This window comes from Rhinopithecus bieti, unplaced genomic scaffold (genome assembly GCF_001698545.2).
Source record: "Rhinopithecus bieti isolate Rb0 unplaced genomic scaffold, ASM169854v2 scaffold_7049, whole genome shotgun sequence".
Taxonomy (NCBI): Eukaryota; Metazoa; Chordata; class Mammalia; order Primates; family Cercopithecidae; genus Rhinopithecus; species Rhinopithecus bieti.
The window spans coordinates 2,489,443-2,513,415 of record NW_016805922.1 but is presented as its reverse complement, the minus strand read 5'-3'; the positions used below and the strand labels follow the sequence as shown (position 1 = coordinate 2,513,415).

At 36.0% G+C, this 23,973-nt stretch overlaps 1 protein-coding gene across 2 annotated transcripts in view; it reads left to right on the top strand.

Moving 5' to 3' along the window:
* GRM7 (glutamate metabotropic receptor 7) overlaps positions 1 to 23,973 on the top strand; it is a 921,273-nt gene that overhangs the window by 267,275 nt on the left and 630,025 nt on the right. The gene's annotated exons all lie outside the window — the stretch shown is intronic.

The window sequence follows — 23,973 nt, the reverse complement described above, 5'->3', positions numbered from 1 at the left end:
AAAAAAAAAAAAAAAAAAAAAAAACCCATATGATTACTTTCCTGTTATAAGAAGGCAACAGGTTCTGTACCAAACAAATAAATGACTGGAGTGGTGCCATGAAGAAATAATTCTCCCACAGTTATTGTACTATGAAGATTTTGCTCAAAATCTAAACCTTCCCTTTTTAGATGATGCTCTATTTTATTTCTTCCTTTAAAAAACTTCAAAGTTTATTTTGTTGCAAAATAACTTCATCCACACAACTTTATACTCGTATTTGTTGGTGTGTTTTGAGAAAGGAATCAGGCATTAGATGAGTTCTCTCTCAGTGTTCAAGTTTCAGTTGCTATAGATTGTGGAAATGAATCCTTTGCTCTACTTGGCAATATTTGACCACTTAAATTTGAGCTTAAACTCGGATTACATAAGCTTATGCTTATGCCTGTAATCCGAGTACTTTGGGAAGGCAAGGTGGGAGGATCACTTGAGCCCAGGAGTTAGAGACCAACCTGGGCGTCATAGTGAGAATAAAACTTTGACTTAGGCAATTTGATTTTGTGCTTTAAAGGTGAAAGTGTATGAAAGAATTAGGAGTAGATTGGGAAGTGTTCGGGGTAAGCACTGACTTCATCACATGCCAGGTAACGGAGTTAGCTCCAGGAATACATAGAGAAATAAACTCCAGTCTTCAAAGAGTGGAGGAGATGGGAAAACCCCACAGTGGCAGCCTTGCATGGAAAAGAGCCAGGCTGTTTAATCTGGTGCTGTATTGTGTCCTGGCAGTAAGATTCCTACCACCTCATGAGTCAGATGTTGAAGAAAAAAAGTCCAAGTCAAGATACCCAATCTTTCTCCTTTCCCTTTCTTTTCTGAAAATAATCTGAAAAGAACAAATAATACAGGTTTTCCTAAGTAGGCCCTTGGCCTCCGCAACATTCTAAACCAAGACTTTCACCTTCTGTTCTTCCCCTTGGAACCATAGACTAACCCACATGTATCTCTGAAACTGTGGATGACTTAAGTGATCATCTTTTCCTTGTGGAACGTGCTCCAGTTGGAAGGGGACATTGGATTCCTGCGTCAGGTGGTCTAAGCTATCCTCTGACTCTGGGGCCCTCCTGGGCATCAGAAGACTTGCACTCGAGTTCGATGCCTGCTATCAGTTATCCTCATGCTCTCCCAGTCAGTTCTTCAGTTATCTCAGAGTGCAAAGAAGAAAGAACATGACAGTTTAGATAAAAAGTCTCATTTAAAATCCAGAATGCTACCCTTATGGGCTATGTGAAGTTGAGCAAATCCTTAGTCAATCTAGGCCTCCGTGTCATCATTGTAAGATATGGCAGTAACTACTTACACGTTTGTGGTAAAGATTAAATGATGTTTCTCAAAATTCCAGCCTCATAGAAGTTCCTCAGCAATGAATGCTTCCCTTGGTTTATTCGTAAAATGAAAATCCCAGTTTCTTGCCATCTAAAGATCTATAGGACCCTTTTGGTTTATCTTTTATCCAGTTCCAGGGGAATGGGGGGAGCGTGGGCTTTGTAAAAAATTATTTATGAGTACAGAAAACTCCTGAACTATTACTGGGAATTACGAAAATGGAAGAATAATTTCTGCCAAAGGGAAAAATATTTTTCATATGCGTAATTATTTATAAAAACCCATAAGAAAGCTGGGTGTGGTGGCTTATGCCTGTAATCCGAGTACTTTGGGAGGGCAAGGTGGGAGGATCACTTGAGCCCAGGAGTTAGAGACCAACCTGGGGCATCATAGTGAGACCCTGTCTCTACAAAAAATAAAAAATAAAAATTAGCTGGACGTGGTGGTATGCATCTGTAGTCCCAGTTACTCAGGAGGCTGAGGTAGGAAGATCCTTTTGCCCCGGAGGTTGAGTCTATAGTGAGCTGTGGTCACACCACTACCCTTCAGCCTGGGCAACAGCATGAGACCCTGTCCCAAAATAAATAGGTATAACTGGAAAAATGGAAAAAAAAAAATAAGAAACTTCACCATCATCTAAAATCCTTTTTAGAGAAAGAATAAAATTTAGTATGTCCTTTAGTACTTTCCTGTAAAAAAAAGTTACAGAAAATAATAGTTTGCTGTTGATATAGCAGAAAGTAGCATTATATGTGGTTAATTTGAAAATGGGAGGCTCAATCTTTCCAATTTCTGCAAAAAAAAAGACCCAAAGAAAGTAATTAAAAACTGATCTGATTCCTCCTTTCTAGTAGTGAGATAAAATTCACCCCTTTTCACATGGTTTTGATGTTATCTTAGAAGACAATGGGCCAGTGCCTTTGGAAACTTCCTACAGAATGTTTTTGTCTTTTTAGATCTGAAAACACTGAGAATCAAAAAACTGAATGAGGTTTTATTTTATTTTGTTTTGTTTTTTCAATCACAAGAACATCAATATCCTCACCTTCCAAAATCTTTCCACATTTATTTACACTGTATCCTACCTAGGTGGTTACACTTACATTTTGGAAGTGTGACATTTATAAAGCATATCTTGACTTGCCTTAAAATAGTAGTTAATCTCTATTTTCTCTCTTTTAATTAACTAGGAGCCTTCTAATTTCTTGGGTTTAAAGCATAGCAACAAATTTCCTACAGAATTCTCATTTTAAAAATCAGTTAAATTTTCCAGTTCTTTTCTGTCCTTTATACCTTTTACCCCTTTTTAGAAATGAGTGCATGTGTGTGTGTGTGACCAATCAGATTATTCTGGCATTCCAATACTCTGTTTGCTTTTCCTTCCACATTTTATTGAATGTTCATCAGTATTGTTTTCCCATATGATACATTCATATTTTTATGAGATGGGTTTTGTCTGCAATTTCTTTTACCTCCCTGGGCCTTTTCAAAACTGATCCCTTGAAAAAAAAAAATTGCATGATGATTTTAATGAACATGCTCTACTGGAAACTGTATACCTGCTGGGTATCAATGATCTGTTCTTGCTGGGTCATTGCAGTTCATGATGCCTTCTTGAGATTTCACATACATGACTAGACTCATAGTCCATATACCTTGTAAACTTCACAAAGTGCTTGTGATAACATTAGCAGAACAAACAACACAATTACACTCTCAAATATATTACTTGACACTTTTGATCATTAGATGTTTGAGCTATAAAGTGAGTACTTTGAATGAATTGTTTGAAATGTGCTCTAACATTCATAATGTAGGACTGGATATTTCCTTGTAGTAACTCATGTTATGTCAAATCCTGTATATTAAAGGGTTAGCCTAATTGTTTCTGTGAGCTCTTCCTCTGTTCCAGTTAGAATTGGAAATTAGGCATCTATACAAACCCTGTTGATTATTTTATAGATGAATTCATATTAGGTTTGTTCAACATAGAACAAAATCAGGTCAATATCTTAGAAGATGACTTCAGCTCATATTTCAAAATTATGGGCGCTTCTGATTTACATAGCTCATTTCCTCCCATTGTAATATGTGTTTGCATGGTATTTGTCTTGCTTTGATTTAATATGGCTTTTCCTTGTAAGGTTTTCTAGAGATGACAATCTTTCATTAATGCAGCAGATGATGACTTTTTTTTTCTCGCAGTCCTACAAATAAATCCTCGGAGATTGAGAGATAAAATAAACAAGCACAAAAAGTCTCAGAATATTAAGAAAACTGAAGACATTTGAGACATTTGTCTTCAGGAGGAAAATTAGAAAATGAGGTAATCCTGAGTATTACAAAAGCTGGTTTACACAGTGACTGAAATATTCATGTACCAGAAAGCCTAAAACAAAAGCAAAACTTATTAGTGAATTATGGAAAAATAGAGATGTATAGGAGACTAAAGTTTCCTATCTAAAATTTGTCTCCCAAATCCACATTAGATGTAATTGTGCAACTCTACCTTAATTTACATAATATTTTTAGGGAGTGAGAAGCTGGGAAAATTTGGGGTACCCGCTCTCTATCATAAGTATAGCCAATGTTAATTTTAATGTTTTCTAAAGGATTGAACAATAAACTTGCTATAGAAATAATCCCCTTAGGTCGATACAAAAACATTTTGTATCAGGCATTTATACTTTCTTGTGAACATGGTAAGATCTATGTAATAATCAGCTCCATGAGCAAATTATACAAGATTATACCCCAATTTTACTGCATATAGTTATATATATTGCCAAAAATATATTCTACATTAAACATGCAGTCATTTTAAATAACAAATGTGGATCAAAGGCCATTTTCCATTTGTGAAACCAACAAAAATCACAAATCCTTAAATTACTTGGATTGAAAGTGTTTGACCCATAACAGTTTTAAAAATCTCATAACGTTCTGCCTGTCTGGAGACAGTTTTACACATGGAACATAGCAAGGTTACTTTATAATTTTCTAGAGAATAGCTTTTATTTGTTAGAGAGGTTGGAATTATGAAATTCAAGTTAAAGGGAATCCTAAGTTGTCACCAAGCTCTGTCACAGCTTTCACATGTCCCCACTAGCATCCTGCACTTATCTGTATCCCATCACTTACCACACTTTATTATTGTGGGTTTTTTTTTCTTCTAACTTCTTTCTCCAAATCCAGTCAATAATCTCCTTATCCATCATGGTGCCTCTGGCCCTAGCAGGATTCTTGACATATATAGATTTCAATAATTGTTTGTTGAACTATAATTGAAAGAGTGTTATCATGAGAACTTTCTGTGACTGCTAGGAACACTCATTTAAAGTTGGTCCAATAACTCAATGTATCCTCCTATGGCAGATTCCATTAAAAGAAAGTGACTAATTGACCATGAGTCCCATATTCACTGATAGAAAGCAGAACCATTGACTTTTGCTGTGGTTTTAGATTCTCTGAGATGTTTTTTCAGCCATCCTTCCATCCATCCATTCATCCATCCATCCATTCATCCATCCATCTACCCCTTAAGGCATTGTGTTTATGGTACTTTACCTGCCACATGAATTTGTTAACGAATGTATAAAAACATTCATAACTCATGAAGTTATGAGATATCTATGCTTCAGTGAAACCTATGCCCCATTCTAATATATTGGTGAACCAAATTCCACCATAGATTCTTACAACCAAGGTTCCAACATTATCCCCCCTTCCTCCTAATTTAGATTTTCTATCTCCCTCTTAGTCTAATTGAAAGATTAACTCATTCTCAAAGAGGAACTGAACATATATTACACATCTGTAGATGCAAAGCCACTGGGGGTTACTATAGTGCAAATATCAATGAGGAAGCAGAGGTGGATTTTAGGGATAAAGCTGAAAACAGTGCCAATACATAGTGATGGCTATGGTTTGAATGTGGCCCCCAAATCCATGTGTTGGAAACTTAATCCCCAATGCAACATATTGCAAGGCGGGGCCTCATAAGAGGTGATTAGGTCATGAGAGCAGAGCTCTCGTGAATGGGGGAAAGTCATTATGGAAGGAGTGGGCTAGTTATCATGAGAACATATTACAAAAGAGAGTTCACCCCTGTTGCTCTCTCTGTCTCATATGCTCACTTTCACCGTCCTTCCTTTTGCCAAGGGTTGCCGTGACCAAATGCTGGCACTATGCTGTGTTACTTTCCAGCCTCCAAAACTGAGGACCAAATAAACCTATTTTCTTTATAAATTACTCAGTCTGTGTTGTTCTGTTAATAGCAGCAGAAGACAGACTAAGACAGTAACCAAACCTGAACTTGATAAGCAGTGGTTCACCTGTAGCTGTGGCTGTGCCTGGCTGGAAAGGTGGCTGGTAGCAGCCTATTTGCAGACGTCTTGGCAGGCATCCTGATGTATTTACTGCATTTTGCCCAAAACCTATGTTTATTTGTCATGACAAAAGAGGCAAAAAGCTCTAAGAATGAATGTATTACATACATTTTGAAGATTAATGATTAGAAATGCAATGAGAACTGTATGTAATAAAGTTATAGGTTGTCAAAAAAAGATTTTTAAGAAACCCTAATTCTGAAAGATAAAATGACTACTAAGACAAATATTAAAATTAATTAAAATATTTTTATCTGTGTTTTAATATGATTAGCTCTTCAAATGGTATGAACTAATTTTATAAAACTGTAGCTTTTACCAGGTTGGCTCTCTTTTGCAAAATATGGTGGTAAAATGCTCTGAAAAATTTGGCTGACTTACCTACACAGTAATTACCTAACTTTATTCTACTTTGAAAATACTTGTTAGCAAAAGATATTTCAGTGCTAACATTTTAAGTTGTTGAAAATAGGAAAAGAACATTTTCTGCATCTAGCACATATTATTTAACAAACATCTGTCGGGGTAGATACCTCCCATCAGACACAAATAACCTTTCAAAAAGAATAGTTATCTTTTATGTCTAATAAAAAGCAAATGGTGAAAACAACTAATAAGCTCTTAACAGACACTTTCTTATGGGGAGGGGAATCTATTTAACCTTGAATATCAGGGTGGGAACAACCTGGCAGCTATAAAACAAGCATTCCTGAGAATTTTTGAAAAGGTCTCCTTTTCCCTGTTGAGACACATATGGAAATTATGCACCCTTACTTACAGTGAAATTGGTAAATTAGAATCACTATAATCAGAAGCATTTCATCTTTGAACATGTCAGTAGTAAATGCACGGTTCATGCAAATAATGTATCCATCTTCTGCTCCTTTCATTTCTTCCCTTCTCCATTAAAATTCACTTCTATTTATTTTCACAGTAATGTGTGTTGGGAATGTTTAAATGCATTCTGCAGTTCTTTAAGTTGCCTTGATGAGGATGACCAATGACGGGGCGGTCAGAGTACTGGAATCGTGGCTTGCAATTGACTATGCATCCTGACTGGCTTCTGTGTACTCTTTTTAAGAAAGTGGGGCCGGGCACGGTGGCTCACACCTGTAATCTTAGCACTTTGGGAGGCCGAGGTGGGTGGATCACCAGTGTGGTGAAACCCTGTCTCTACTAAAAATACAAAAATTAGACAGGCATGGTGGCTCACACTTGTAATTCCAGCTACTCAGGAAGTTGAGGCAGGAGAATCGCTTGAACCCGGGAGGCAGAGGTTGCAGTGAACTGAGATTGCCCCACTACAGTACAGCCTGGGCAAGAGCGTAGCTCTGTCTCAGAAAAACATAAAAATAGAAATGTGGGATGCATTGTTCAGGAATGCACTACAGCAGAGATTGCCTTCCTAACTCACTCCCTGCTTACTCGGAAACATAGCAAGAAGAGTCTCAAAAACAAAACTTAGAACATTTTCCTTATTTTTGGTTTCATCCCACTCCCCTCGTATGTCTTTCATAGAGGTATGCATAAAATCAAGATTGCTTGTTTGGGGAAAAAATAATCTGAGATTTAAAAACATCCTTTTGCATAACAAATTTTTAGAGCTTGCATCCAGATGACTAAAAATAAGATTATAATGTCTTCTTAATCCATTCTGAGTTAATCCGTTCTCACCACAAGCTGCACATTTATTTATTTTCTACCTTTTGAAGACTTACACTCCTTTATCTCTGGGTGCCCTGTTGGGCTACATTCATATTGTGACATGACAGCTTTTCATCAGCTTTAGAAGGGATATTTTGCAAAATGACTGTTTCACATCACTCTATACCCATATTAGAGACCTGTTGGCAGTAAAAATATTTACAGTGAGAGGGCTCTCTTTTTTGTTCACATTTTCTGTTGTAGTTGCTGTCATCTTTGCGATTGCTTTTCTTCTCAGGGCAGTGAACCAGCTAACTAGACCATCTCCTGAGTGTCTATTTTGAGGCTGAGAGGCTTGCTTTGCTTCTGTTGATAGAATTGGGATTTATCCATGAAAATTGACAACTGAATTGTCACCTTCCCCTCAGGTGGTTTTCTAATTATAATTTGTTCTGTGCGGTGTCAGGAAACAGAATAGAAAATCAGAATCTTTTTTACTGCTGCAAAGCAAACAGGAGCAGGACAGCCTGGGAGCCAAGGAAAATCACACTGGAAATAGCTCAGAGGTACTGGTGGGCTGTGAAGATGGGCTATTTGGGAAGGTTACTCAGGTGGTTCAAACTGCCTAGGGCCTTAAGTGAACTTAAATAATAATAGGCCCAGTGATTTCTATCCCAAAATAGGCTGCTGCTCTGGTACTTTGTTAAGATTCAAAATTACCTTTCTGAAAGTACCATCTATTACCATAACTCTGCACAGAAACACTGATTTGTAAGTAGATCAACAGCGGTCAAATGTGTGGCACTCAGGCATAGAGCAGTACATTGAAAATCCCCCCTATTGTGTTAATTGCCATGCTCCAGAAAGCATGCTGCGATAAACCCTAGTCATGTATGAAACCCCGAAGGTTTGTCAACTTCATGGGAGTATGAACCGGAGGTTGAATGAATGATAATGCTTGGAAATGCCTAGGCATTTTGCTTCTCATTGTGTTGTTTTATGTATGAGCTTTTACTATTTCCTGGGCTATGTGGGGTGAGGGAAAGGACTGAGTTAGCTACTACCACTCATATTATGGGGAATTTTAAGTGTTCTTATTAACAAAAATTTAAATATTTCAAGATAAATGTGTTGTTATTGTGAGAAACCATTTGAGTTGCCCCCTCCCCTCTGCTTCTCCTTCCTCCTCCTTAGTCTCTTTTCCTTCTACTTCTTTCACTTTGTTAATCTCTTCATGCCCAATCATATATCTCCCTGTCTCACTGCTGTGATGTTTCTCCATTTATTCTCATAGCCAATGAACTATATTTGTTAAGAAATCATTTGGACACCATGTCCCTGAGATACTGAGAACAAGGTACACACAAATCTATTTTTAAAAGTTGAGTAAATTTCAGTTATTTAAATATTCTACTTTATAGAAATTCTGTAAAGGTGGCCAGTGGCCAGAATCATGAGCTCTTGACTAGTAGCTGAAAACGTCCCCAAACTGGCATGATGTCTTTCTTAAAAACAACTCATTCTACTAAAAAGTAATGTCTAACACTCTTCTTCCAGAAAGGTGGAAGGATATATATGGAGAGAGAGTCTTCCATTCACAGTTCTAGACAGCAACCTCATTTACTCTGTATTGACAGGGTCACACCTTTCTCTTCCCTAAACACCTGGAGAAGAGAGATTACATCTCTTAGAGTTTCTAACATCTTCCGCAAGATGACTCCAATGAAGTGTTCAGGAAACAGACTGGGCAGAGAAAAGATCAGACGAGTTAATGTGGATCGATTTCCCACCACTACAAAGAAAATGATTGATAGCATCTAACCCTAATAACCCGAATGACAGAGCTGTATCTTATGTAAATTTAAGTTAATAGTTGAGCATCCACTTTCCTGTTTAGCAATATCTGCTAAATTCAAAGTAGCTGCTTTCTACTCTTTGTTAGTATTTAGCAAAACTTCTAGTTAGGATAGTCCTTAGGATATATAAACGTTTTGGTTTTATTTTTTCTCTTAATACTAACTGGGAAGGTGCATTTTAAAAGTTATACATAACATGTACAATATTTTTGTAATTAGTAATACATAGAGTATAATTGTAAATTTTATGTGTATACTACACACCCATAAATGAGACATGTACAAATGCATTGGTTTCAAATCTAAAAGAAACTAGTTTGGGATCTTTTGACTTTTTTTGTTTGTTTTACTTTCAATATTGTTTGCCTAACCCCAATGATCGATTTTCAAATTTGGAAAATTTTAAGTGAATTATCTATGAGAAGTGAAGTCAAAGCTTTTTAATATGCTTATTGATTTGTTTGGTAATAGATTAAGATCAGAATGAAAAGTAGACCTTTTCTGTGGCATAGTAGTGCCAGCCTGGGGAAATAGAATTATTTCAAGTAGGAAACACACACTATAATTTTAGAGAGAGAAAGGTAAACTATGGCCAATAAAAGACTAGAAGAGTTCAAAATTAATTAATAATATTTATATGGGTCCCTTTACTTTAAAAAACTGGTGGGTGTGAAGTATTGATCTTCCAGAGTCCATTTAAAATTTGATTGCAACACTTGTTTTTCAGAATGTAGCCATTCATGTAAAAAATAAAATGCATCTCATCATTTTGCTTGATATTTTAGCTGGGAAATTATCTTTTTATTCTTGCTATTCATTTTCTATGCATGAACATAAACATGACTCAAGTTTGACTGCTGGAAGCCAGACACCTAATACACTTAGTTCATTGCTCCAGGATGCAAGGTCTGATCATGATGACATTTAGAATCTCATGGGTTCTTATTTGAGATTATGCTTTACAGCTCTAGGTATTTTTCTGCCCTTAGTAGCAGAAAATTTTAAAATCAGACTTCCTTTTTTTTTTTTTTTGAAATGGAATCTTGCTCTGTCACCTAGGCTGGAGTGCAGTGGTGTGATCTGTGTTCACTGCAACCTCTGCCTCCCACGTTCAGTGATTCTCTTGCCTCAGCCTCCCAAGTAGCTGGGATTACAGGCACCCACCACCACGCCCAGCTAATTTTTTCATGTTTTAGTAAAGATGGGGTTTTGCCATGTTGACCAGGCTGGTGTTGAACTCCTGACCTTAGGTGATTTACAGGCATGAGCCACCACACCTGACCCAGACTTCTTAATTGCTCAAACTGGAGCAGGTTAAGGGATCTATCTTTCCAATCCATGGAGAAACATTATGGCAGAAAAGAGCATAGGAGCCTCAATAAACTATCATACAGTTGCTTTTAAGCTGAAGTTGGGAGAAAATGTTGCTTTCTGAAAGATTCTTAAACTTGCTCATGTTAAAAATTCAAGTGAGTCTTTGGTAGGAGAAAGTTGAACATGTTTAGTACATGTTCGTGGATGTTCATAGCAGAGTTGGTATGTTATAAAGACAGTACCATTAGGAGTGTACCAGTTTAGTAGCTGGGATGCTTTCATGGAAACAGAAGCACTATTTGGGGTCATTGCTAGGTGACCCTAATGGAATTGTATTTTTGACATCATTTGCTGCCTGTGGTCAACATAAAATTGATATCCTACTAGAGAATTATTGCCTGCTTACTTTTTCTTCTTTGCCTTCTACACAAATACTTCAAAAATTGATTTAGCCACACACAAATGGTCAGCTATATCTGTTTACAAGTTCTCTAGCCTGGAGCTGCACATGATCCACTCTTATCCATCCTTCATGATTGTGGCAGAAAATGTCCATTCCTTCTCTATTCCTTAGTCTTTCTTAGTCAAAGAACTAAGCTTGATTCGAGGTAACAGTATACTGGCTAAAAAATTACATTTTTCAAAAATCTGTTCTTGCAACTAGGTGTGATTCATGTGACTATTTTGGACAATGATATATAGGTGGAAGTGTTGTATGCCAAGCTGGGAAGGTAACATGGAAAGACTTCACCCAACAAAAACAACTGCCCATTTGTCTTTTTCCATATCCCCTTTCTTACTGCTTGAGATGAGCTCATGATTGCTGAAGCTTCAGCAAACGTCTGAAACTATGAACAACATTCATAATGGAATTGACATTCTGGGACAGCACTGCAGAAGTAGCCTGGGTCCTTGGTGACTGGAACTTCCATACCAGCTCTGAATTCTTTACCTGTCAACTTACTTTCTGTGAGAAAGACAAAAACACATTTTCAAGCAATTGTTATTTTTATTTTCTATTTTTGCAATCAAACCAGTAAATAATTGGTATAGCTTAATCATCAAAATGAGTCATTTTAAAGTTTTGAAATCGAATATACAGAGGGACAAAACATATTGGCAGCGCAGTATACATTTTTGGAAACATCACACGACCTAGTCAAGAGATGTGATTCGAGTTGTTTCTCATTAACTCTATGGCAATGTGGCTTTTGATAAATTACTTTTTCTCTCTGAGCATTGTTTTCTTCCATAAAAGTAGAGCTCTGACTCTGTTATGTTAGCATTACCATTCCATCTTTGACCCATTGAGCTACCTTGTCCTGACCAAAATGTCCCTCATAACCTTGAGTCTAAAGGCCACGATCAGGAAGAGAACAAAATTCCCAAGTCCAGTCAAGATTTACCGTTAATAAGAACTCATGGCTTATGGGCTGGACATGGTGGCTCACGCCTGTAATCCCAGCACTTTGGGAGCCTGAGGCAGGCAAATCATGAGGTCAGGAGTTTGAGACCAGTGTGGCCAACATAGTGAAACCCCGTCTCTACTAAAAATACAGAATATTAGCCGGGTGTGGTGGTGTGCACCTGTAATCCCAGCTACTTGGGAGGCTGAGGCAGGAGAGTCACATAAACCGGGGAGGCAGAGGTTGCAGTGAGCTGAGATTGTGCCATTGCACTACAGCCCAGGTAACAGTGTGAGCCTCTGTCTCAAAAGATTAATGGCCAGTGGAGAGGATTAGTAGCTCTATCTCAAAATCTTCCCTGAAGCAAACTTGTTAAGATACAGCTAGTAGTGTTGGCATTGATGACATTCTCTCTCTCTCCCTTAATCTCCCCAGGAAGCAGTCAACCTAAAATGCAATTACATGCGAAAAAGATTCAATCATAGTAATTGGAAGATGATATGGTGGCAGGTGATGTGATAGCAAAAGTCAGTTTCTGGATGTAGGGAAGGAATATTGAAAATGTTAGATTATAAAACAAATCAGTATTTCCAACAATGTGCAATGAAGGGAACCTGCCAGGCTACCCCAGCCTGAAAATACCTTGGAAATGTTACAGGAAATATTTCTTCACACACACACATATGCACACACACACGCGTGCACGTGGAATTATATCAAGATCTATTAGTCCTGAATAAACTTCACTAGCATTGTGAATCTAAGGCTAAGACTTTCTGTTTCAAAGCTTTATTATTTATTTTCCATTTTCTATTCTCATATATTCATCCAGGAGCTAGGAAGAAGGACTGAGAAAAAAAATATAGAAAGACAAATGCTCAGCTTTGCTTCTTCCACCAAGATCTGTGATCTGTAGGCAGGAGTGATTCTTATTACCAAAGTGAGCAAAGCTCTTACTCCCTCTAACAGCAGGGAGTGAACTGCTTCAAATGTCAGATGGAACCATGAAAACCTTTTGTCACAAGGCCCTCGTTGAACAATCAACGACACTTTGTCTAATCGAATCCTTGGGGAGTGATGCCGGTATCTTCATCGAAGGGCCTCTTAGATATTACGTTAGAGGTATTTGGGTCTCAGTAGTTGTTGAGGTGTCTGTGCATCTCTTATCTGTTCTTCTAAGAGTGCAGTAACATATGTTATAAATATTCTGTATATTTTATTTTTATTTTATTTTTTGAGATGGAGTCTTGCTCTGTCGCCCAGGCTGGAGTGCAGTGGCCCGATCTCAGCTCACTGCAGGCTCCGCCTCCCGGGTTTACGCCATTCTCCTGCCTCAGCCTCCTGAATAGCTGGGACTACTGGTGTGCGCCACCATGCCCAGCTAATTTTTGTATTTTTAGTAAAGATGGGGTTTTACCATGTTGGCCAGGATGGTCTCGATCTCTTGACCTCGTGATCCACCCATCTCAGCCCCCGACATGCTGGGATTACAGGTGTGAGCCACTGCGCCTGGCCTATTCTGTATGTTTTATTAGTCCAGAAAAGTAATTATTATAATAGGAGAAGAAACAAAGTAAATTTAGACGGGAATTAATTTTGTTTATCATGTTGCCACATCCTTTTCTCCAGCTATAAATCAGGTGGGACAATGGACTCTACCATTCAAGCTAAGAAAGTGTCTCTCATTTCTTCAAAGGATGCCTACTTCATTACTTTATGAATTTGCTTTTACCATCTCTCGTCATTGGGAAAGGCTTTCATTTGCTCTTTTGCTAAAGGAAATCAGCCTCCTCTCTCCTGATTAGCTTAAACAACACCTCTTGCTCATAAGTTTCCTAAACTTCCCAGTTTTAAAGAGCTGTTCTTTCTTCAATGACCTTTTAGTGTTTTATTTAGGCTGGTGCCCCTCCAACAATGTGGTTACTGAGAAACAATAACCATGTGAAATTAAAATATATATTCTAGGGGGAAAGGGATTATGGGCCAAATAAGCTTTGTTCATGCTACATATTGTATTCCTTACTTGATGAGTGACAAAACATAAATACACTCATGAAGTTATTTATTCATTATTTAAATATTTCCTGGGTACTCACAAGCACATGTAGAGCTGGCCTACCTCATTAATTACTGTATCTGTAGTGCCTCAAATGTATAAATTTTAAAAAGGAAAAAAAAGGTTATCATATGCTACTGATGGGGTATTGTATTATCTGAATTAAATGGTAAGGAATTATTTACCATGCAGAAATCATGTAAATCTTTGATAGTAAGAAACTCTAAATGCTCATTTTCTTAGACTATGAGGCATATCAAAGGTTGAAAAAAGAAAGCATAGCTTACCTCCTTTTTATACGAATAAAAGAACTAAATAAAAATTTTTTGTCAAGTAAGCCTCTTTCAGGGAATCAAAGGATCAACACAGATTTAATTTCACCTTCTGGAACATCTCCATCTGTGGTCTTTTACAATGGGAATGAACATGTCCAAGGCTCACTTGATGCTGAAAGTGGCTTCCGAATCATTAAGTGAAGATTTCACCATGTTCCATAGCATTTCTGTGAAGTGCACTTTATTGTTCACTAACTTTTTGAAAATTGGAACTGCCATAGAGCATACCATGTAGTTTACTTGAATATTCAATAAACCATAACTCTCCATTTTCAACCTTTCTGAATAATCAATTTTTTTTTTTTTTTACTAAACATACAAGTAGTGATGGTGCTCAGAAAATCAGGTGGATTTAATTTCATTCTCTCCTGGAAAAATGCCTTTTCACTTTAAGAAGTTCCTGGCTGTGTCCATGTGATGGACTCAGCACTGCAGCGGTGTTGTCATTGTGCATTCTACTGAGACAGCGGATGATTGAAGGTGGCTAGGAAACACAGGGAGCTCTGATAATGGGGAAAGTTTGGCAAGTAGAAAGTAAAATGTGAAAAGTATAGAGAGAATACAAAATGCTAAAAATAGCTTTTTCTTTTATTTTCATTTTGTGACTACAGAGTGATGGTTGAGATTCCCCTTTTGCACAGACAGACCTCCAGCCTGGTAGTCCCCAACTGTGACAATGTTCCTCCACCCCCAATACCACACGCACATGAGGTGATATTTTGCATTGCTGGGAGAACTATCTGGTTTTGACAACTGGGGAATATGCTACTGGCATCTAGTAGACAGAGGCTAGGTTACTGCCTCAGAGCCGACATTGCCCTGGATGGCTCTTGTAGCCCCCACAACAAATCATTACCTAGCCCAAATGTCAACATCACCAAGTTTGAGAAATCCTGCTCTACAGAGATTTGACATTTATATTGCTAGCAAAATGCCTCAAAATTCAACCTTTAGTGTTTGGTAAGCCAAACTTCTGTGTATGAGATGCTGGCCCTTGGGGCCTGGAAGAAGTCTAGGATCGTATTTAATCAATATAAAAAATATTAATAGAAATTTTTAGTCTGTTTAGTTTTTGTTTCATAATATATGGTTGTCTATAGGGATTAATCCTAGGTTACTGACCAGTGAGAGTTCATAGACAATTAAGCTTAGGAAGGAGGCTGAGAGGTCATAAAATTTACATTTCTCCTTTGCTTTTCTCTGCTCCTCTAGGTAAGTGTATGTTGATGGTTTCTGGGATACCATCTTGGGATAGAAAGGCCTCCACTGTACTATGTCATTGAATGCTGTGGGAATACAGAAGAAAGTATTTATCTAATCTACAGTTGGTCTCAGAAAGCCTCGTTGTATACCGCACACACACACGCAACCCCTCCCGTACTTATAACTAGGATGTCTATTTAAGCAAATAGCACCAGACAAAATAGCAATGTATATCAATATGGCATATGCAACGTGTATATTAGTATGGCATGCGCAACGTTCATTTTGTAGGTATTTCATCTTAACCCTGTGATGTATCTTGGGATCATAAGATTTAAGATTAGCCTCATTTTTCTGGTTAAAGAAACAGTCCTGGGGAGTTTGTCTAGCTTGATGAGAGTCACATGTTATTGCTATTTTAGCAGCTATTAACCATAAGACAAAAGTTGCAGCTTTTTCCTTATTTTCTGTGTTCCATAAAAAAACAGGATGAGACAAGTTCTAAGTGATATTCTCTCTCTAGTCCTGAGCCTAATATTTTCAAACTATGAGGTGTGTAAGATAACTAGGTTTCCCCACTGTCACTTGGCAAAATCATCATCATGATCATCATCATCATCAACTATAGACTTATATGGTTTTCTCTCAGACATTTTATTTTTAAAAAAGTTTCTTCCATCTAGAAATTCTGACCACACCTTGATATTGCAATTCACTTGTTCATATTGGCCTGGATCAGGCCATATAACTTCTCTTGAGGCTAAAGGAATCCTGTGTTCTGATTGATCAACTTTGTGTCACATGGACCAACATCTGGATTCTGAAGTAAAGCCATGTCTCCCTAAACCACAGGAATTCAGGGATGAGAAAAGGTGGCTCCTCAGGCAAACGTAAGAACTGTAACAAAGAGAAAAGTATATGTATGCTAGATGGGCACAAACAGTGAATATGATAATAATATTTCTATCTATAACAGGTTGTTGCAAAAATTTATGAGATTGTATATATAAAGTACCACATATAACAATACCTACTACATATAAAGATTTAGTAAAGCAATCAGCATTCTTTTAAACATGTGCTATAACAAATGTAACTTGCAGTCCACACACAAAACTACTTGAATTTCAAGAAAATGGTTACAAACCACTCACAGAATGTTTGAAGGTGTTTGACGTTATGTAATTAGAGAGATGAAAAGCGAAGAAAAAAAGAGTTGCAATAATTGATGATAATCTCCATCATGAGTAAGTTAAAGTTGTGTAAAACTCCAGATTTTAAGCTAATTCAAGATTATTAGTTATTCCTCAGTAGTTTGGAATGAATTAATAAAAATTAAATTACCCCCAAATTAGAATTGCTGCCCAACCATCCTATGTGAGCAGAGATGATATCTAGAGAGGAGATAAGTATAAATCGAAGGGAGTGATGTTTCAAAGAATGAGCCTGAAATGTTTCTTCAACGATTTTCCCTTTTGGGGGATCCATATCAATAAAGCTTAATAAGAACTAAGAGTGAAATTACTGCTAACTGTGAACTTAATAATGCCCCACTGGGAGTTCATTAATATCTCAATAGGTACACTGAAGTATTATCTTAATTGCATATGATACTTTCAAAAATTCGCCTTTTACAAGTTTTGTGAAAACTACCCTCTAGAACTAACATTAAGGAATTTTGTTTTGCCTTTCTATATTTGCAGTTTTGTACTGCCCATGTATGCAAATCCCCCAGGAACAAAGGAACCACATTTGCCTTCCAAAAAGTAAGACACTCCTCGGGTGACTGTCCTTGCTACAGGCACTGCGCTTATAATACAAAGCAGAATACAATAAAGAGAGGAAGAATATAATATAAGAAAGAATAATACACTGAGAAAGAATGTAATATAGGGAAAAAATATACAGAGGAATAATACAAAAAGGAAGAAAATTAACATGCATGAAAACAATTTCAGAACTTTCATTGTGTTCTAAATAAATAAAATAATTTCCTTTATGTAAATATTTAGAAATTTATTTTTATGAGAAGTAAGCTTGCAATGGAGCAGTGGTGGAAATTGGGATTTTTAAACATTTGTATTTATGTCTTCTAGAAGACATCTGTACTTGAGTCTTCAGTGACAAATATTGACAGTAAGATGATGCCTAAGGGAGTATGTTTCCAAGCCTAGGAGATCCTTCTGCCTAGTAGCAATTTACTGGTTCCTGAGGGGAGAGGAGCTAAGGAAAAGGCAGGGCAGAATCTGCCTCTTTAAAATGACAAATCCTAGTTATGTCTTGCAAAGTTTGAATCTGGGGCATCATAGTTTATGTTGCCTAGGTTGTCAGGAACTAAGGCCTAAGGAAAACAGAGTGAGCAGCTTCCTAAATGACGTCTTTGGTCCCTTTACCTTTGATCTTCCATCCAAATGATAGTTTGCTTTCTCCTACATTACAGTGTTGAGGAAGGAAATCCCCAAAAAAGTGTGCCAAGGAAAAGAAAAGGTGAGAAAAAGTATTTGCCCTGGTGCTTAAAGCAGCCCATCACAGACCTACCCAGGACAAGAAAAACTCCCAAATACTGTGAATCTTTCTGGCCACACTAACTTTGTGGATGAGGAGCGGGTCAAAGAAATCTGTTCCCTTAGTTTATTCCATTTTATCCATTTCCTGGCATCCCCATTTCTTCAATGAATACTGATCAATTCCTATTCTATTCCCAATAGAGTGGTATCCAGTGGTGAAACAATGATGATCAAGGTCTTTGTCTTCCATAAGGGTAAATACTCTCAAGGAATGGGGAGAACAAGAAACAGATAATGATTCAGATAATTGTTTAATTAGAACTGTGGCACTTGTTACCAAAGAAAACTACCATGTTCTGGAAGTACCCATCAATTGAGCTTCCTATAAATTCACTGTGCTTTCTAGGGCAAGCATTGTAGAGGTTAGGGCAGAGCCTTGAGCACCTTTTAGAGATTAATATGTGCTGTTTATTGGATGTATCTTAACTTTTGATCATTCTTTCAGTCTACCAAAATAATTCAACCACCACAATACATTTTATTGATGAGATACGAATATTTATGTCTCAAAAGTATGTGTAGGGTGTATATGATATAAGTTATTTATGTGTCCATTTTAACTATTCTTGAAATTGTTTTTTCCCCTAGCATTGTTTCTCTTAGATTTACAGGAATTCTTAGAACCATAAATTTACATAAATATTTTAAAGGTAAAATTAGAAACAGAGAATTGGGCATTTTTTTTTTTTTTCTATCTTGAGAGTAAAATCTGAATTTGGGAAACATCACATCTGATGACTTGAAAGAGTATGATTTTATTGCTGTTTTATTCCCTGTTTGCTTGTTTATTTTAACAATGGCCAGGAAAGTTGACTTCAACATAAAATTTATATGATAATTTTGAGGCATGAGAATTGCTCTTGAACCTTGATTACTTGAAATGACTTTTCTATCTTGTCATCAGTGTCACCTGACTAGTGTCTTGAGAGAAATAATGGAGGAATTGAGATTTGAGTTGAGAAAAAAACTTGGAGAAGAGAGGTTCTTCACAACTAGTTGGAGACCCACATAGAGAAGTGAAATTAGTCCTGCATCTAACCATGAAAGGCAGAAAAAGCATAGAGGATTATGGACATGCAGGTGTTGGTGGTCCAATATTTGGAACGATGGCCATTCGGGACCAGAAAAATCCATATAATGTCTACTCTTCATTGGAACGTCATTAAGAGGGAGTGTGAATGCTGTATAGTCTCCTGGAGAAACAAATAACGTGCCGTTTTATCTAATAAGACAAATTATTGTCAGTTCATTCAAACTGAGAAAAACATAGTAACTTGAAGACAAATCAGAGAAGACTGAGCTTCTTTAAAAAATGGAAATGTAAATATTTTATACATTAATAGTGAATTTCATAAGACATCCAAGAGCATGAGATAACATCTATGTAGTGCTTTAACTTTAAATATTTCTGTGTTTGTATAGATATAATTTTATATAAAAATGCATAAAAGTGATAATGACATGCAAGTAAATATTTTTTTTCTTAAAACACTGGCTATTCACTTGGCTATCCAGTCAAAAGCAAAAAACAAAATTGAAGTCCTAGTCTATAATAGATAATATATATTAAATAGATCCTAGATGCATTAAAATGTTTAAATCTAAAAATCAGTTATGTAAATATATAATCATAAACTGTAGGTGACAGTATGCCCAATCAATAAGACATTAGACCCTTTTTATCACTGAGAGCTAAGAAGCTATAAAATAAAATGTAGATATAGTAGATCAGAATAAAATGTTTTTGTATATCAAAGATACCACGAATAATACTAATAGTTACATATTCCTCTTTCACATTAAAATAAATACATAATCACTCTATAGGCATACTGGTAGACATGAAAAGAAGGTTCTTTGTACTTTAAGCAAATAAGAGTGAGAAGTTAAAATGTTAAGTAAATAATGGATTCAGTAGTATGAATATATTGTCGTGTTCATAAATGTGGTATAGCATGTGGGAAGAAAACATGAGACACATTTGCAGATGACCGAAGATTGAAAAATACTGGTATAAAATTTAGAGTTTTTTTGACAATTTCTTTAAATCAGCAAAAGGAAAATTGATTTAGATATACACTACATTAGTAGTAAACTGTAAATATGTGTTACCATATATCTATATGGAAAGCCTTCATTCATAAAAGCAATGGAGACATTTATTAAATTCAGTGAAAGAAATCATGGAAAGTGCAGAATAGATTCCTAAGATGTGTTCTGTGGTTCGTACACATTTAGACTTACCTGCTTGTGAAAACCCAAAAATATATTAAAGGCATGCAATGACAAGTGTAGGCACATTATAGAGAATCAACTACTACTGTTAAGTTTGACCAAAATTTCACCTTTACTATATTTTTTAGGTGTGTGTGTATATACCTAAACACATATGTGTGTGTGTATATATATGTATAAATAATATATATATATATATTATTTTTAACCTCTTAAAGGATTAAGGGCTACAGGTATTTGATTTTCTTAATTGGCGAAGAGATAGAGAATACCACGGAGATTTGGGCATTTTGTCATATTTTCTTTTTACTGTACTGAACACCTCAAGCATGCTAGAAATAGCTGGTCCTACAGTGATATTAGAATGATCACAACATCTAGCATAACACAGCAATGCGCAGCATTCAGAATTTTAAATTAATCTGAAGCCTCAATATAAGAATGAAAAACGTAGTTTTAATTACTGCTTAAAGTTATTTAGTTACAGAAGCAAAAAAGGTCTGTAGCATTTTCAAAAGTACTGATTTAAAAAACGCCTGGGAAAAATTTGATTTTTGTAGGAGACACCTTGGATGTTTGGAAATGTATTGCAGATAGGAGAGCATGAATTCATGCATAGATCTTTACTCTGAAAGAATGGAATACCTTATAATAAAGTGTCTTCAAGGAAATAAATACATTTTCTTCTCCAAAAAGGATTCTAGATCAATGTATAGTTTAGAGTGATGTGTCGATATAGCTGATTATAAAGATACTTTCGTAGGTGATGAGTCAGCAGAGATTTAGAAAAGAAAAAGCTCCTTGTACTGGCCTTGGCAATGATATTTTTGGACATCACACCAAAAGCTCAGGCTACAAAACAAAAAAAAGAAAATGAAGCTACATTAAGCTAAGCTAAAAAGTTTCTGTATAGCAAAGAAAACAATCAATGATGTAAAGAGACACCTCCTAAATAAAAGAAAATATTTGGAAACCAATATCTGATAAGGAGATAATATCCAAAATATATAAAGAACTCACTCAAATCAAAAGCAAAAAAACAACTCAATTTAAAAATGGGAAAAGGACCTGAATATACATTTCCTCAAAGGAGACCTGCAAATGGCCAACAGGTACATGGAAAGGTGCATAATACCAAGGAAATGCAAATCAAGACCACAACGTGATATCACCCCACATCTGTTATGATGGCTATTATCAAAAAGACAAAATATGACAAGCATTGGTGAGGATGTGGAGAGGAGGTTCCTCATGAATAGGTGAAAAAGGGTTTTGGGTGTCTCATTATCTTTCTCATGAGAGAGAATGAGAAGTTATAAGACTAAAGGTAGGTAGTATGTCAGAAAGAACAGAAAGTGGTTGACTATTCCAAGTAAGGGGAGAGAAAGGCTTAACTAGTATCACACAATACAGGAGGAAGAACGTGTTATAAAGGAAGGGAAAAAAATGAATTGTAAGCCATTCTAACTGGAATAATGTTCTCTTAAAGCGGAATTGTAGCACAGGGCTTAGGAGTAAAGGATTTAGCGATGTGCTTAAAATGAATTCCAGATCTGCCACTTACTTATATGTAACCTTCAGAGTGGTTCTTGATCTCTCTGTGTCATAGGTTCTTTATTTGTAAAATCAGAAAAACAGAAATTGTGTAAATGTGCTGTTGTGAGGATTAAAATAATGTATTGCAGCTCTTAGCATGATGTGTCACACATGGGAAGACACTAAATCATAATTTATAATGTTATCATTTTGTTACTGTTCATAGAATAGCTTTACCTAGATATCCTGATGAAGTACAGTTCTGTGTCTCAAGTAAAAATAAGAGCATCCTGTATCAATAGCAAATATAAAGAAAATGCTTTCAAGAAATGTGGCGGTAGATGGTGGCACAGATTGCGTGAGGGTCTCCGCGGTATTTTTGAAGCGAGTCATAAACTTACAGAGAGAGGGAGACTTTGGGCCATATGATCTAGGAGTTCCCTTTCAATTCTAAAAGTGTCTTTCTAAATCTAAAGAAATTTCTGACAAATTCTAGCTAAGACTTTATATTGACAAAATAAAAAATTTAAATGTAAACTTCTTAATTTAACTGTTTATATTTTTTCAAGGTAGGACATCAGAATAATACTAGTTGGTTTTTAGCTGCTCACTATTCAGAAATAACAAAAGGGAAAGGAATTTTTCCCATTATCACTCTTGTTTTCCTGGAAACTCTAACTGATGTAATTAGAAAACTAACTGAATCATTATAACTTGCTTACATGGAAATCCCAAGAAAATAAACTGAAAGCTATTACAACTAATAAGAATTATAACAAGGGTAGAATACACAAAGAAAATATACAGAAATTAATAGATTCCTATATGGCAGCAATAAATAGATAACAAAATGAATATTTTGTCTTATACATAATGCAATGAAAATAATTATTTAGAAACAAAGTTAAGGAATGTGCAAGGTTTAAATGGAGACAATTATAAGATTTTAGGAAGAGCAAGAATGAACAACCAAATAGATAAAAATAGATAATTTCCCCGGGGGAAGATAAAGTGTTGTAAATATTTAAATTCTACCCAAATTTATTTATAGTTGTAGTATAATTCTCATCAAAATCTTAATGGAATTTTATTGTTAACCTAAAAATAATTATCCTAAGGCTTATAAGGAAAATTAAAAACATGATTATCCATGATAATTTTTAAAAGGACAGCTATGAAGAGGGAGTATGTTGCAACTAAGCCTCAAAATACTCTTAAATTCATAACAGCTAAAATAGTAAAACACTATTTTCAAGCCCAAGACTTGAAAAAAAAAATGAAATAGTAGAAGATACACCCTGAAGACCTAAGGATGTTTAAGAATTTAATATAGAACAAAAGATGTTCTTTTCTGTCATTAAAGAATGATTAATTAATAAATGATGCTAAATCAAGTAGTAAATCAAGTAGTTAACCATTTGGAAGGGAAAAAAGTATAGATTACTGTTCCTCTGTATTTAACAGCCCAAAGTAATTTTCATGTAGAGAAAGATGTAAATGCAAACCTCAAATATTTCTGTCACGTTGAGGTAGAGTGACTTAAACATTATTGTGAGGAAATACTCATGAGTATGTATAAAGACTTGCATTAGCTCTGAGGATTTTGTTTTGACTTATAATGACAGTGAAAACTTCAAAAGGTTTAAATATTTAACAATGAACGTTAAGTTTAGGTTAGGTCAAATATTCATACAGTAGAATATTATGCAACCAGAAAGAAAGAAGAAAGAAGGGAGGATGACAGGAAGGGAAGGGGAGACTAAGGTCCATATTTTAATAATAAATAATATTTATAAGCTCATAACAATAATTATATATGTGTAGTAGTCTCTTTTCACACTACTATGAAGACTGCTTGAGACTGGGTAATTTATAAAGGAAAGAGGTTTAATTGACTCACAGTTCAGCATGGTTGGGGAGGTCTCAGGAAACTTACAATCATGATGGAAGGAGAATGGGAAGCAAGGCACCTTCTTCACAAGGCGGCAGGAAGAAGTGCCAAGCAAAGGAGGAAGAGCCCCTTATAAAACCATCAGATCTTGTGAGAACTCAATCACTATCACGAGAAGAG